Source organism: Theropithecus gelada, chromosome 15 (assembly GCF_003255815.1).
Source record: "Theropithecus gelada isolate Dixy chromosome 15, Tgel_1.0, whole genome shotgun sequence".
Classification (NCBI taxonomy): domain Eukaryota; kingdom Metazoa; phylum Chordata; class Mammalia; order Primates; family Cercopithecidae; genus Theropithecus; species Theropithecus gelada.
The window spans coordinates 105687951-105701028 of NC_037683.1; the positions used below are offsets into that span (position 1 = coordinate 105687951).

At 37.9% G+C, this 13078-nt stretch overlaps 2 protein-coding genes across 5 annotated transcripts in view; one reads left to right on the top strand and one right to left on the bottom strand.

Moving 5' to 3' along the window:
- ECM2 (extracellular matrix protein 2) overlaps positions 1 to 8232 on the bottom strand; it is a 43515-nt gene extending 35283 nt beyond the window's left edge. For all 3 annotated transcript variants that reach the window (XM_025359982.1, XM_025359980.1, XM_025359979.1), the window contains exon 1: positions 8050 to 8232. The gene's annotated coding sequence lies outside the window, so the exon portion shown is untranslated. The remainder of the gene's footprint in view (positions 1 to 8049) is intronic.
- CENPP (centromere protein P) overlaps positions 1 to 13078 on the top strand; it is a 272813-nt gene that overhangs the window by 195175 nt on the left and 64560 nt on the right. The window lies entirely within an intron of this gene.

Sequence of the window (13078 nt, forward strand, 5' to 3'; positions counted from 1 at the left end):
ATTAATACTTGAGACTGGGAAAAGAACTAACCTAAAGGACAAAGCGGGGGGTGGGGGGGGGAAGTAAAAAAAAATGGTCTCTGGAGCTTAAAAAGACCAGGAAGAGTTTGTGTTCCACCAGTCAGAGTGGAAAACCTTACAATTCACAGGGCATCTGGTAGAGTACTCAGAAGAGCATTAGCTCAGTAGAGGAAAATAATTAGCCCTAGGCTAAAGGCTGCTGTAATCTCATTTAATAAAGCTTAAAAGCAAGCCTTTCTGAAAGAACTAAACTGTGTACAGTAACTTGACAGTGTCTCAGAGAACCAACAAATGTAGGATCCAATGTAAATTTACCAAGGATCCAATGTAAATTTACCAAGTACACAAAGAATCAGGGAAAGTTGACCCCTAATGGGAAAAATCAGTTTACTGAAACCAATTCAGAAATGACAGTGCTGATATACTAATTAGGTCTTTAAAAATCACTATACCTATATTCTATATGTTCAAGAAGGTAGAGGAAAGATTAACCATGTAATGTAGAAACATAGAAGATATTTTTTAAAAACCCAAATCAAACTTTTAAAGATGAAAACTACAATGTGAGAGAGAAAAAAATACATGACAAGGGATGAATAGCAGATTAGACATTACCAAAAATAATTAGTGAACTTGTTTTCAAAAACTGCAAAAAGAAATAGACAAATCTACATTTATCATCCAAAATTTCAACACTTTTATCCCAAATATTAGTTTCAAAAATAGTAGACAGATTACAAATTAAATTCAGATGCCTCTACATATCTATTAAATGTCTAAAACCCAAAACACTGGCAACACCCAGTGCTGGTGAGTGTGTGGAGCAACTGTAAGTCTCATTCAGTGCTGGTGGGAATGCAAAATGCTACAGCCACTTTGGAAGACACTTTGGCAGTTTCTTATAAAACTAAACACTCTTTCCATACAACCCAGCAATCGTGCCCCTTGGTATTTACCCAAATAAGATGAAAATCTATGCCCACACAAAAACCTGCATGTATAGCAGCTTTTTTCATAATTGCCAAAACTTAGAAACAAGCAACATGTTCTTCAATAGGTGAATGGATAAACAAACTATGGTATATTCAGACAATGGAACATTATTCAACACCAAAAAGAAATGAGCCATGACGCCATGAAAAAACATGGAGGAACCTTAAATGCATATAATATATAACTAAATGAAATAAGCCAACCTGAGATGGCATATGTGTGATTTCAACTCTATGACATTCTAGAAAGGGTAAAACTATGCAAACTATAAAAGAATAGTGGATTTGGGGTGGGGAGGGATGAATAGGTGGAACACAGAGGACTCTTAGGGCAGTGAAACTCTTCTAATACAGTATAGTCAGCCCTTTATATCACAGGTTTTGCATCTGGATTCAACCAACCATGAGTGAAAAATGTAGTTTGGCCTATGTAGCATTTGTGCTGAACATATGCAGACTTTTTTTTTCTTGTCATTGTCCCCTAAATGATACAGCGTAACAACTACTTACATAGCCTTTACAGTATATTAGGTGTAAGTAATCTAGAGATTATTTAAAGTATACAGGAGGATATGTGTGTATTATATGCAAATACTATACCATTTTACTTAAGGAACTTGAGCAGCCTCAGATTTTGGTATCCTTGAGGGCTCCTGGAACCAGTCCCCCAAGGATACCAATGGACAACAGTACTATAAAGGTGGGTACATGTCATTAAAAATTTGTCAAAACCCAAGACAGAGTAACAAGAGTGAACCCTAACGTAAACTATGGACCTGTGGGTGGTAATGATATGTCAGCATAGATTTATCCAGGGTGTGAGATTTCGATAGTGGGGGAAAAGTACATATGAGAACTCTGTACTTTCCACTCAGTTTGCTCTGAATCTAAAAAGGCGCTGAAAAAAGTCTGTTAAAAAAAATTAGTAGTCATTTTATGCCAAGAAAAAGTAATTACTATTTTTTAATTAGTAGATAGAATATCAGGATTTTAAAGACTTTAATACTATCAACCTATTTGTCCAAATTGTCCTAATAATTTTGCCTTGTTTGTCCTAATGATTGTAGGTATGTACAAATTTAGAGTCGTTATATCTTTCTGGTGCATTTGTCAGTAGGTAGATACTTTCAGTGTCTCTGGGAGTGCTTTTGCTGTAAGATCTACTTTGTCTAATATTAATGTAGTTGCATTTTTTTTTCTTTTTTGACTTTTTAGATTCAGGAGGGTTGTATGCAGGTTTGTTACCTGAGTATGTTATGTGATACTGAAATTTGAGATATGAATGATCCCATCACTCAGGCACTGAGCATAGCACACAACAGTTTTTCAATCCTTGTTCCTCTCCCTGCCTTCCTCCCGTGTCTATTGTTGCCATCTTTATGTCCATGAGTACCTAATGGACTTAGTTCCTAGTTATAAGGGAGAACATGTGGTCTTTGGTTTTCTGCTCCTGCATGTAGTTGCTTTCTTTTGGTTAATGTCTGCAAAATATTTGTTTTGCTTTCAGCCTTTCTATGTTTTTGTATTTTCAGCATACTTCCTATTAGTGGCATTTTAATTCAGTTTAACAATTTTTGTCTTGAACTGGAACATTTAGGCTGTTTATATTTAATGTAAAATTTAATATGTTTGAGTTGAAATATACTTTATATTTGCTTTTTATTTGTCCTACATATTCTATGTTCCTTTTTCTGTTTTCTTTCTTTTTAATTGGTTGCTTGGTTTTTATGATTTCATTAGTGATTATACACTTTTTTTTTTTTTTTTTTTTTGAGACGGAGTCTTACTTTTTCGCCCAGGCCAGATTGCAGTGGGACTATCTCGGCTCACTGCAAGCTCTGCCTCCCGGGTTCATGCCATTCTCCTGCCTCCGCCTCCCAAGTAGCTGGGACTACAGGCGCCTGCCGCCACGCCTGGCTAATTTTTTGTATTTTTAGTAGAGATGGGGTTTCACCGTGTTAGCCAGGATGGTCTCGATCTCCTGACCTCGTGATCCACCTGTCTCAGCCTCCCGAAGTGCTGGGATTACAGGCGTGAGCCACCACGCCCGGCCAGTTATACACTTTTTATCACTCTCTTCTTTGTAGAGATTACCACATACATCCTTGACTTATCAAAGTCCTAATATAAATTAGTACCTTTACCTCTTCCTGGACAATACAAGAACCAGGATGAACTTCAACTCCATTTACGCCATCCCAGTATGTATTCTATTTCAGTTCTCTGTTTTAATTATATATGTATTTTTAAACCCTCAAAATATTATTATTATTTTGTCAAAGTTCATTTAGATAAGATTTTTCATCCTCATCACTATTAACATTTTGCACCAGAGGCCAGGCACGGTGGCTCACACCTGTAATCCCAGGACTTTGGGAGGCCGAGGTGGGCAGATCACAAGGTCAAGAGATCGAGACCATCCTGGCTAACATGTGAAACCCTATCTCTACTAAAAATACAAAAAATTAACTGGGTGTGGTGGCGGGTGCGTGTAGTCCCAGCTACTCAGGTGGCTGAGGTAGGAGAATTGCTTGAACCCGAGAGGCGGAGGTTGCAGCAAGCTGAGATCGTGCCACTGCACTCCAGCCTGGGTGACAGAGCGAGACTCAGTCTCAGAAAAAAAAGAAAAAAAAAGAAAAAAAAAAATTTTGCGCCAGATAATTTTGTGTGTGTGGGGGGGGAGCTGCCCTGTATATTATAAGCTATTGCTCAGCAATCCGTGGCCTCTGCCCACTAGTTACCATTAGTACCTTCCTCCTAGTTGTGACAACCAAAAATATTTCCAGGCATTACCAAATGTAACCTGCGCCTCAGTTGAGAATCACGTGTTTAGATTTACCTAAACATTTATCATTTGATTTTCCTTCGTTCCTTCCTAATCTCCATTCTTCTATTAGGATTATTTTCTTATTGACTGAAGAACACCTTCTAATAATTCGTTTTGTGCACATGTGTTGATCAGTTCTTTTTGTTTACCTGAAAGGATGTATTTGTTAGATACACATTCTGGGTTGACAAGTGTTTTCTTTCAGCATTTTGAAGATACAGTTGATTTTTACCCCCCACACTTTCATTTGCTTCCTAGCTTCCAGTATTTTATTGTTGCCTTCTTCCCACCTACTTTTCTTTTTCTTTTTTTATTTAATTTAATTTAATTTTTATTTATTTTATTTTTATTTTTTTTTTTTTGAGATGAGGTCTCACTAAACAGGCTGACCTTGAACTCCTTAGGCTAAAGCGATCCACCTGGCTCAGTCTTTCGAGTGGCTGGGACTACGGGCGTGAATTACCACACCCGGCTTGAAGATGCAATTTCTATGTCTTCTTTTTCCCATTGTTTCTTTTGAGAAATCATCTCTCCATCTAATTTTTTCACCTTTAAAAGTAATTTTTTTTTTACTCTCGCTGTTTTTAAGATATTCTCATTGTCTTTGGTTTTCAGCTGTTTCACTCTGTGTACAAAGATAGAATTTTCTTGCTTTTAGCCTATTTGGCACTTCTTGAATTTGTGGCCTGATGTTGTTCATCACATTTGGAAACTTCTTAGCCCTTAACTGTATAAATAGTACATTCTCTTTTCCCTTTTTTCATTCTTTCTATAACTACAGGTACTTTGTTATTAGCTTCCTCATTGTCTTTAATGTCACTTTCCCCCCATTTGTATTTTTTGTTCTTCTATCACTTCAATGATTCATCCTGGTTATTCTCTGATCTTCCAGTTCATTGATACTCTCTTCATGTGTGATTTATCTGCTATTAAACCTATCCATTGACTTCCTTGTTCTTTTATTGTATTTTCTAGTTTTCAAGTTTTCAGTATGTTCTTTTTATTTCCAATTCTTCGTTAAAAATTTTAATCTCATCTTTTATTTTTTTAAACATATTAAAAATATTTGTTTTAAAGTCTGTGTCTGAAGACTAGGTTTTCCCGATCCTCTATGTGTCTATTTCGGTTGTCTCTTATTTCTTTAGGTTTTTAGCCATGTTTTGTGTCTTCATATACCTGATGACCTTTGATGGAGTGCCGAATATTGTATATGAAAATACTTGAGGATTTGCATCTGTTTCAGGCATAAGGTTAAGTACATTATGAATCGAATATTGAGTGATTTGAAGCTGGGCTTCACCATATCCAATTAATAATTATGCTTTGGGCTGGGTGCAGTGGCTCACGCCTGTAATCCCAGCACTTTGGGAGGCCAAGGCGGGCAGATCACAAGGTCAGGAGGAGTTCGAGACCAGCCTAGCCAATATGGTGAAACCCCGTCTCTATTAAAAATACAAAAAAAAATTAGCTGGGCATAGTGGCACGTGCCTGTAGTCCCAGACACTCAGGAGGCTGAGGCAGGAGAATCACTTGAACCTGGGAGATAGAGGTTGCAGTGAGCCGAGATCACACCACTGCACTCCAGCCTGGGTGATAGAGCGAGACTCCGTCTCTCTCTCTCTCTCTCTCTCTAGATATATATATATATGCTTTGGGTCCACTTAACTTTTCCTACCATCCCCCACTGCTTGTTTGCCTCCATTTTGTTTGTTTCTCTCTGTCCTCCTGAGGCTATTTTAAAGGTCTACTAATCTTCTCAACCACCTCTTCTGGAATCCAGATGCTTCTAGAAGAAAAACTGTTCTAAACCTCTCTGGGTTTCAGTCCTATCCCAAATATTGACCCTGTTGTTTTTCTCACCCTTTCTGGTTATTCTCAGCAGGTCTAATGATCTGACTTGCCTTGTCTGCCATTATCAGAAGGAGAAGCTCCCTCAGATTCCTTTTATTTCTTGCAGAAATATATCCACTTTTTCTCAGAGAATGTTGTAAGTTGTAAAATTTTGTGCTCTTATTAAAGATCGGAAAATATCGTTGTTTAATTGGAAACAGAATTATGGTTTCAAAATCATTCTAATCATTTTTCTTTAATACCTTGTAGATATTTGTCCATTATTTTCTTATATTTAGTGTTGCTGAGGAGAAATTTGACTTGAATCTGATTCTCATCCCTTTGTAAGAAATTTTTTTTTCTTTCTATAGAAATTTTTTTCAAATTTTCAACATATCTTTGATATTTGGAAGTTTTACCTTGCTAAAAGAATGGAATGTACCTTGGTATAGGTTGTTATTGTTGTTAAATGTATCCTTCTTGGGATCTTTTAAACCAAAAACTTCTTTCTTTCCTATACAAGCTGTCTTCAACTCTGTTTTCTCTCATGACTGTTCAAGGGTACATTTTCCCTCTTTAAATTCATTCCCATCTTCTCTTTGTCTGTGAAGGACTCCTCAGAGTGTCTGTCCCACCAGGGGCTGCCCATTTTACTTCCTAGTGTAGCTGTATATTCGTGTATTTATTTGTTTGTAATATATCTTGTATTATTTCAAGGGATTTGGTGAGAGGGGAAGAGGGCACAAGGTCAGCTCAGTCTCCCCTCTTGAATCTCAGTAGTTGTTTTTATAACTTCATCTGCCAGAATCATCGTCCTCTAGTCAGGTTTCACTTAGTTAGTTCATAGTCTGACTTTTGCCACATCACCTTTGTTCAACAAATGGCAGTCTCTAAAGTATCTTCATGTCAGCATATAACCTTTCTTCAGTATATATATACATTAATTGCTGCAGTCATTTGAAAACCATTACTATAGGTCATTGAAATGACCTGTATTTCATAGGTCATTTGAACAACTTTTTGCAATCTACTTTAGTTTTAGAAAAATTAACGTGCAGCATGTAAAGAAGGACCAAATCCATTAGCTGATTGGCACCTGAAATCATGACAGTCAATTCAGAGAGCAAAGTAGTATGTTGGAAGGGAATAACAACAACAGCAGGGGAAAGCAATATGAAAACCTGAACTGAGAGTCAAAGTGAAACTAGAATTTGCTGAGTGGCTGGGCCTGTGGGCTCCGATGGGTATCATAAGTGCTCTGCAATGCATGAAATGTATACATTTAAATTTTCTTGCTTTAACAATCATATGTGCAGACCCTCCCTCCTGTTGTGAGGAGTCAGGGCCTAGACCTCAGGGCTCCAGAGTTAAACTCTCATGGGGGTCTCAGGCATCCTGTTGTCCTGAAGCCTCCTGAAAGCACTCACTTATGGGGCATTGCCTGATTGAGTGCTTAGGAGTGAATGTGCTAGCTGCAGCCAGACTGAGCACACCCCTCTCTCCCAGTATCCTCATTCTGGAAACTACCTCTCTTTCTTTTTTCCCCCCAAACTGACTCACTTTTACTTACCCAGAAATCTAAGTAGATACATACAGAAATAAATTTACGGAGCTATTTTAATTTTGACAAAATCAGCATCTAAACAGTTTCACTACAGTGTTTAAATACATTTTAGGAAATGGTCTCTCAATACTAATTTTACTATTAATGGTTAGGCCTTCGTTATTTTCATTGATATGATATACAGAATTTTACTTTGCACTTAATATTTGCTTTCATAAACAACTTCGTAATTGAGTGTATGCCTCCTAGAGGTAAATTTTCTGGGATTCCAATCATAGTATCATTTTTATCAAGTAATTTTTTTCCTTCTAGCACTTACTGTGTTTATCCCAACATTAAATATTATTTATAAACCTTGATTAACTTATTTTTCTTCATTTAAAATTTTTCACCAATTGTCTTAAGTAAACTTTAAAAATATTAATTTAGAATTTTAAAATTCTACATGAAGTCATGAGATGTCTATTATCTCTTTTCACTTCAACAGGTTTAAAATGAAAAATATTTTGAATTATTTATGTTCTTTTAGGACTTAAAAATTAAGAATAATATTTTCAAACCAATTTATACTTCTATTGAACACAGAATTCCACCTAAACATATAAAAATAATTTAATACTAAGTCTACAAGGTCTGAAATACTTGGGAAGTACATCGTGAAAAAAACAAACAATAATGCATACTTTGAACTTTAAAAATCTATTAGTAACGAGCTAATTTACTCAAGAGTTTAAACATAGTTGCGAAATAAAATACCCAAATATTAAAACCATTCCACATGCTAAGTAGAAACTTAAAATTTAAAACTTTTTTACCTGGAAATCTAAACTAAGTAGGCTTTGCTTGGTGTCATTTAAGTCTCCAGCTGAAAATGAAACAAAATCAGAGCTTTCTTTAAAAACAAAGAAAGGACAGAAGGGAATGTTGAAAAGTGTTTGCTGAACTTCTTAGTAAAATCTAAAATAACTGCTTCCCTTGGGGATAAATGCCTTTCAGTTTTTGTGCAGAAAATCAGCCAAGAAAGTAACCAGGGAAAATGGTTACCAAGGGAAATATTTTTTTTAATCATAAGAAAAGTAGAAAACAGCAGTGGGTGTGGGGAAAGAGCATTTTGTTTGTAGGCTGAAAAGGCAGAGTTGGAAGCATAAAAATGAGCTTGATTAAGAAATCTGTGGTTTTCATAGACTATTTGCATTAAAAAGTTGAAGGCTTATACTAGCCAGCATGATGTCACTTGAGCTTTATCAGATTATAGGGATGATATTCTCGTCAGCTAAAGGCTGTCTATATCTGGAATCTATTTTAATGTGGATTAATAATATTTAACTCATCTGCCCGCCCACCTCGATCTCACCCACAATATTAACAAAACAACAACATGGTTACGTATTAATGTCAGTGGAAATTATGTAACTTCTAACCATTAAATAATAGAAAGAAAATGTGAAAGGGAGCTGTGTGGCTCCTAATTACCTGTTACTCTGGCAAATTAGTTGTGTACTTTGGCCTCAGTTTCTTTATCTGCAAATGAGAAGTTAGAGACAGATCAGGATTCCAAGTGCAACCTTACTGTTTATGAGGGACCTTGAGTAAGTTACTTAATGTTTCTGACCAAAGTTTACTCTTCTGTAAAACTAGGGTGATACCTTTCAAATTTTTCTGAAAATAAAAGGAATAACATATATGAAGGGCCTAACTCAGTGCCTGTCCTAGACTAGGTAACTTTGGAACTATTTTTTAAATTTTTTTTTTTTTTTTTTTTTGAGACGGAGTTTTTGCTCTGTTGCCCAGGCTGGAGTGCAATAGCGCGGTCTCGGCTCACTGCAACCTCCGCCTCCCAGGTTCAAGGGATTCTCCTGCCTCAGCCTCCCGAGTAGCTGGGATTAAAGGCACCCGCCACCATTCCAGATTAATTTTTGTATTTTTTTTAGTAGAGATGGGGTTTTACCATGTTGGCCAGGCTGGTCTCGAACTCTTGACCTCATGTGATCCACCCACCTCGACCTCCCAAAGTGCTGGGATTATAGGCATGAGCCACCGCACCCGGCCTTAAATTCTTATATCCGTATTTCAGGGGTCTAAATCATTTGGGAAAGAGGAGCTAAATATTTGTTTAAGTGACGTGGTTAGACTGAATCAGGATTTTGTAAAATGACCTAGATAGACTGAATCAAGATAAGGGATTAAATACATAAGCCACTCAACTTCCTAAAAATAAGGAAAATGATACTTATTTTTAAAAATGTAAAACTGACTGAGCGTAGTGGCTCACACCTGTAATCCCAGAACTTTGGGAGGCTGAGACGTGTGGCTTACCTGAGGTTAGGAGTTTGAGACCAGCCTGGCCAACATGTGAAACCCGGTCTCTACCAGCAGTACAAAAATTAGCCGAGCATGGTGGCACACACCTGTAGTCCCAGCTTCTCAGGAGGCTGAGGTAGGAGCATCACTTGAACCCAGGAGGCGGAGGTTGCAGTGAGCCAAGATTGCGCCATTGCGCTCCAGCCTGGGCGACAGAGCGAGACTACATCTCAAAAAAAAGAAAAGAAAAAGAATGAGTCCACAAATGAGCAAATACCATTAAACAGGCAGTTCATAGAAGAGGAAATGTCAGTGGTCAATAAAACAGAAGAAGAAAATTTCTCAACTTCAGTAACAGTCAAGAAAAGTAAATTAAAACAGGAAGGTTATTTTTTCACTATCATAGTGAGATGTTGCTGACAAAACTTCAGGGGTAGAAAAATTACCCAAATAATGTCAATGCTCAATCAAGCTTGAAGACCACTGCTAATCAAAAATCATGGCCTGGTTTGAAATACATACATTGTTTTTTGGGGGAAAAAAAAGTTGATGATATGCTGTGTTGGCCACTGTGTAGGGAAAACAGAAACTCTCCTCCTCCTTGAGGACAACTGAACAGTAGCTATACTGTCTGTCCTAGCATTTCACCTCTAGGAACCCATTGTAGAAACACCTCTTTCTGTACAAAAGTGTGCCTTCAAGGAAGTCCTCTGAAGTACTGTAAGCATGGATTAAAAAAAAAAGTTAGCCCAGTTGTGTATTGCTAGAGAACAATGTGGGCTTACCATAAAGCTATTTGGAGAAACAGAAGTAATTCCATTAATACCACCATGCATAGTTGTCCACGCTATACCAGGAATAAAGAGATTTTCAAAACTGTACATGTATTATGATCTTACCTTCCTTTGAGGTGTGTAATTTAGCATTTTACTAGAGAACAAATTGGAAGGAATAAACAACAAAATATTAACAGTAATTATAGGGAGACTTTTACTATGTACTTCTATATTTGTATCCTGATGTGAGCTTTGTATAATCAGATCAGAAAAGAATAACTTTTAAAAAGAATACAAAAGAGAAAAAGAATTACAAAAAAGAAGTAACTCTTAAAGTAACAGCACTGAGGAATACCAGTAATTACCATGACGAGATTGACGAAGTTGCAGAAAACTAAATTTTATAATTTCTGAGGTTCCTGCTCTAAAATTTTGTGGTTTAATGGACTGTTACATGAGTCCTTTTGCAGAAACTATTTTAACCACACTAGTACATGGAAAATGCTGGTATTATGGTTTCTCCTACCCCCTTTATTATTACAGGCATGATTATGTCCCAAAACTTGGTTCTGACAACACTCTGCAGGAATGTGGTGTTGGTCACCAAACAACATGAGCAGAGTGAGCATTACCCGTGCGACAGGGCCATCTGCCTATGAAGATTTAGACTCTAGGACATTTATTTCAGGTGATACTTGTTTTAAGTAAAGTCACCTTTTCAGTGTTTTCCCTGATGGTCTAGATTACCAATAAGGATGCAACTGTCTACCATATGACAACTTTGTAGATATTAATACCCAAATAAAGGTAACTTCTGGAAATTTTAAGTAGTGCCATACTCAGAAATTAGTTTTACCTTGTTCAGCCCGAATAAGGAGGCTTAAAGCTGTGCCTACAACCCCTGCCCATGCACCGAATAATAGGTACAATGTTCTGGTATCTTTATGGTTAGTTGAGAAGAGTCAATGGTTGGCGAACATAAGTGGAGTAGGGGGAGGTAAAATGGCTGAGTAAAGCATTAGACTGTAAATCTAAGGACAGAGGCTAAACCTCTTTTTACCAGCCCAGAGGTGACTTTCATGTTGAATTGCAAATTCAAAGAAGCAGCTTAAATCCTGCCAGGCTTCTCCTGCCTTCCCCACCTCCCCCCATCACCCCCACACGGCGGGAGAAGTAGATTGAAGCCAGTTGATTAGGATATTTAGCTGTTAACTAAATCTTTATGGGTTTGAGTCCCATTTATCTAGTAAGGGCTTAGCTTAATTAAAGTGATTGATTTGCGTTCAGTTGATGCAGAGTAGAGTTTTGCAGTCCTTGGGTTTGTAGAAATTAACTATAGCCTACTTACTAAGGGCTTTGAAGGCTCTTGGTCTTGTTGAACCTAAATTTCTAGAAGATAAGCAGGGTTAGTGGGGAGATTGGTAGGAGGAAGATGGAGAGGATGGTAAGTGCGGGGAGGAGTAGTATGGACTTCGTTCTAGGACTGACCTTCTCTTTCTTGGCCCATAGTTCAAATGCCTTTTAAACTATACTCAAGTGTGACAGTTGCTTCATTTACTGTAGCTGAACTTACTTTCCCAGTGGAATATTACATTTCAGTGGAGTAATGATATATAAGTATCCCACAACTCATTCAACCATGCCCCTATTGATGGACATTTGGGTTGTTTCCCCTTTCCCCCTCAAATAGAGTGGGCTTTTTCCGTCTGGGTGCACATTTCCAGGTTAGTTTCCAAAAAGGTTGTAGTAGATAATGTATACTCTCACCAGAAATAGATAAAATGCCCATTTCCCTGCCACTTTATTTTTTAAATAGTTTTCACATTTTTGAATGGTTAATACATATAAGTGGCATAAATTTTTACAGTGCACAGTTAAAATTTCAGTTTTCTATATTCAATACTGATAGACTGATACCAACCTTCCCACTGAAGTAATTAAGAAATGAGATCAGCCAGGCGCGGTGCCTCACGCCTATAATCCCTGCACTCTGGGAGGCCAAGGCTGGCGGATCATAAGGTCAGGAGATTGAGACCATCCTGGCTAACATGGTGAAACCCTGTCTCTACTACAAATACAAAAAATTAGCCGGGCAAGGTGGCATGCGCCAGTAGTCCCAGCTACTCGGGAGGCTGAGGCAGGAGAATCCCTTGAATCCGTGGGGCAAAGGTTGCAGTGAGCCAAGATCATGCCACTGCACTTCAGCCTGGGCGACAGAGCAACTCTGTCTCAAAAAAAAAAAGAAATGAGATCACATCTTAAAATCATCAATGAAGGCTGGGGACAGTGGCTCATGCCTGTAATCCCAACACTCTAGGAGGCCGAGGTGGGTGGATCACAAGGTCAGGAGTTCAAGACCAGCCTGGCCAACATAGTGAAACGCTGTCGCTACTAAAAATACAAAAATTAGCCGGGTATGGTGGCACGCGCCTATAGTCCCAGCTACTTGGGGGGCTGAGGCACGAGAATCGCTTGAACCTGGGAGGCAGAGGTTGTGGGGAGCTGAGATCGTGCCACTGCACTCTAGTCTGGGCAACAGAGCAAGACTCAGTCTCAAAAAAAAAAAACCATCAGTGAAGTGAAACTATAATGAGGAATCACTGGGCCTAGATCAGGAGATAACTGTGAGCAGCCTTTTGCCTTGTGTTTGCTAAAAATATCAATAAAGTAAAAAACAAATATGAGGGAGAAAAGATTGAGAAAGCCAAAAGTTGGGGATTTTTTGTTTTTAAAAAAATTTATCGGCTGGGGGCGGTGGCTCATGCCT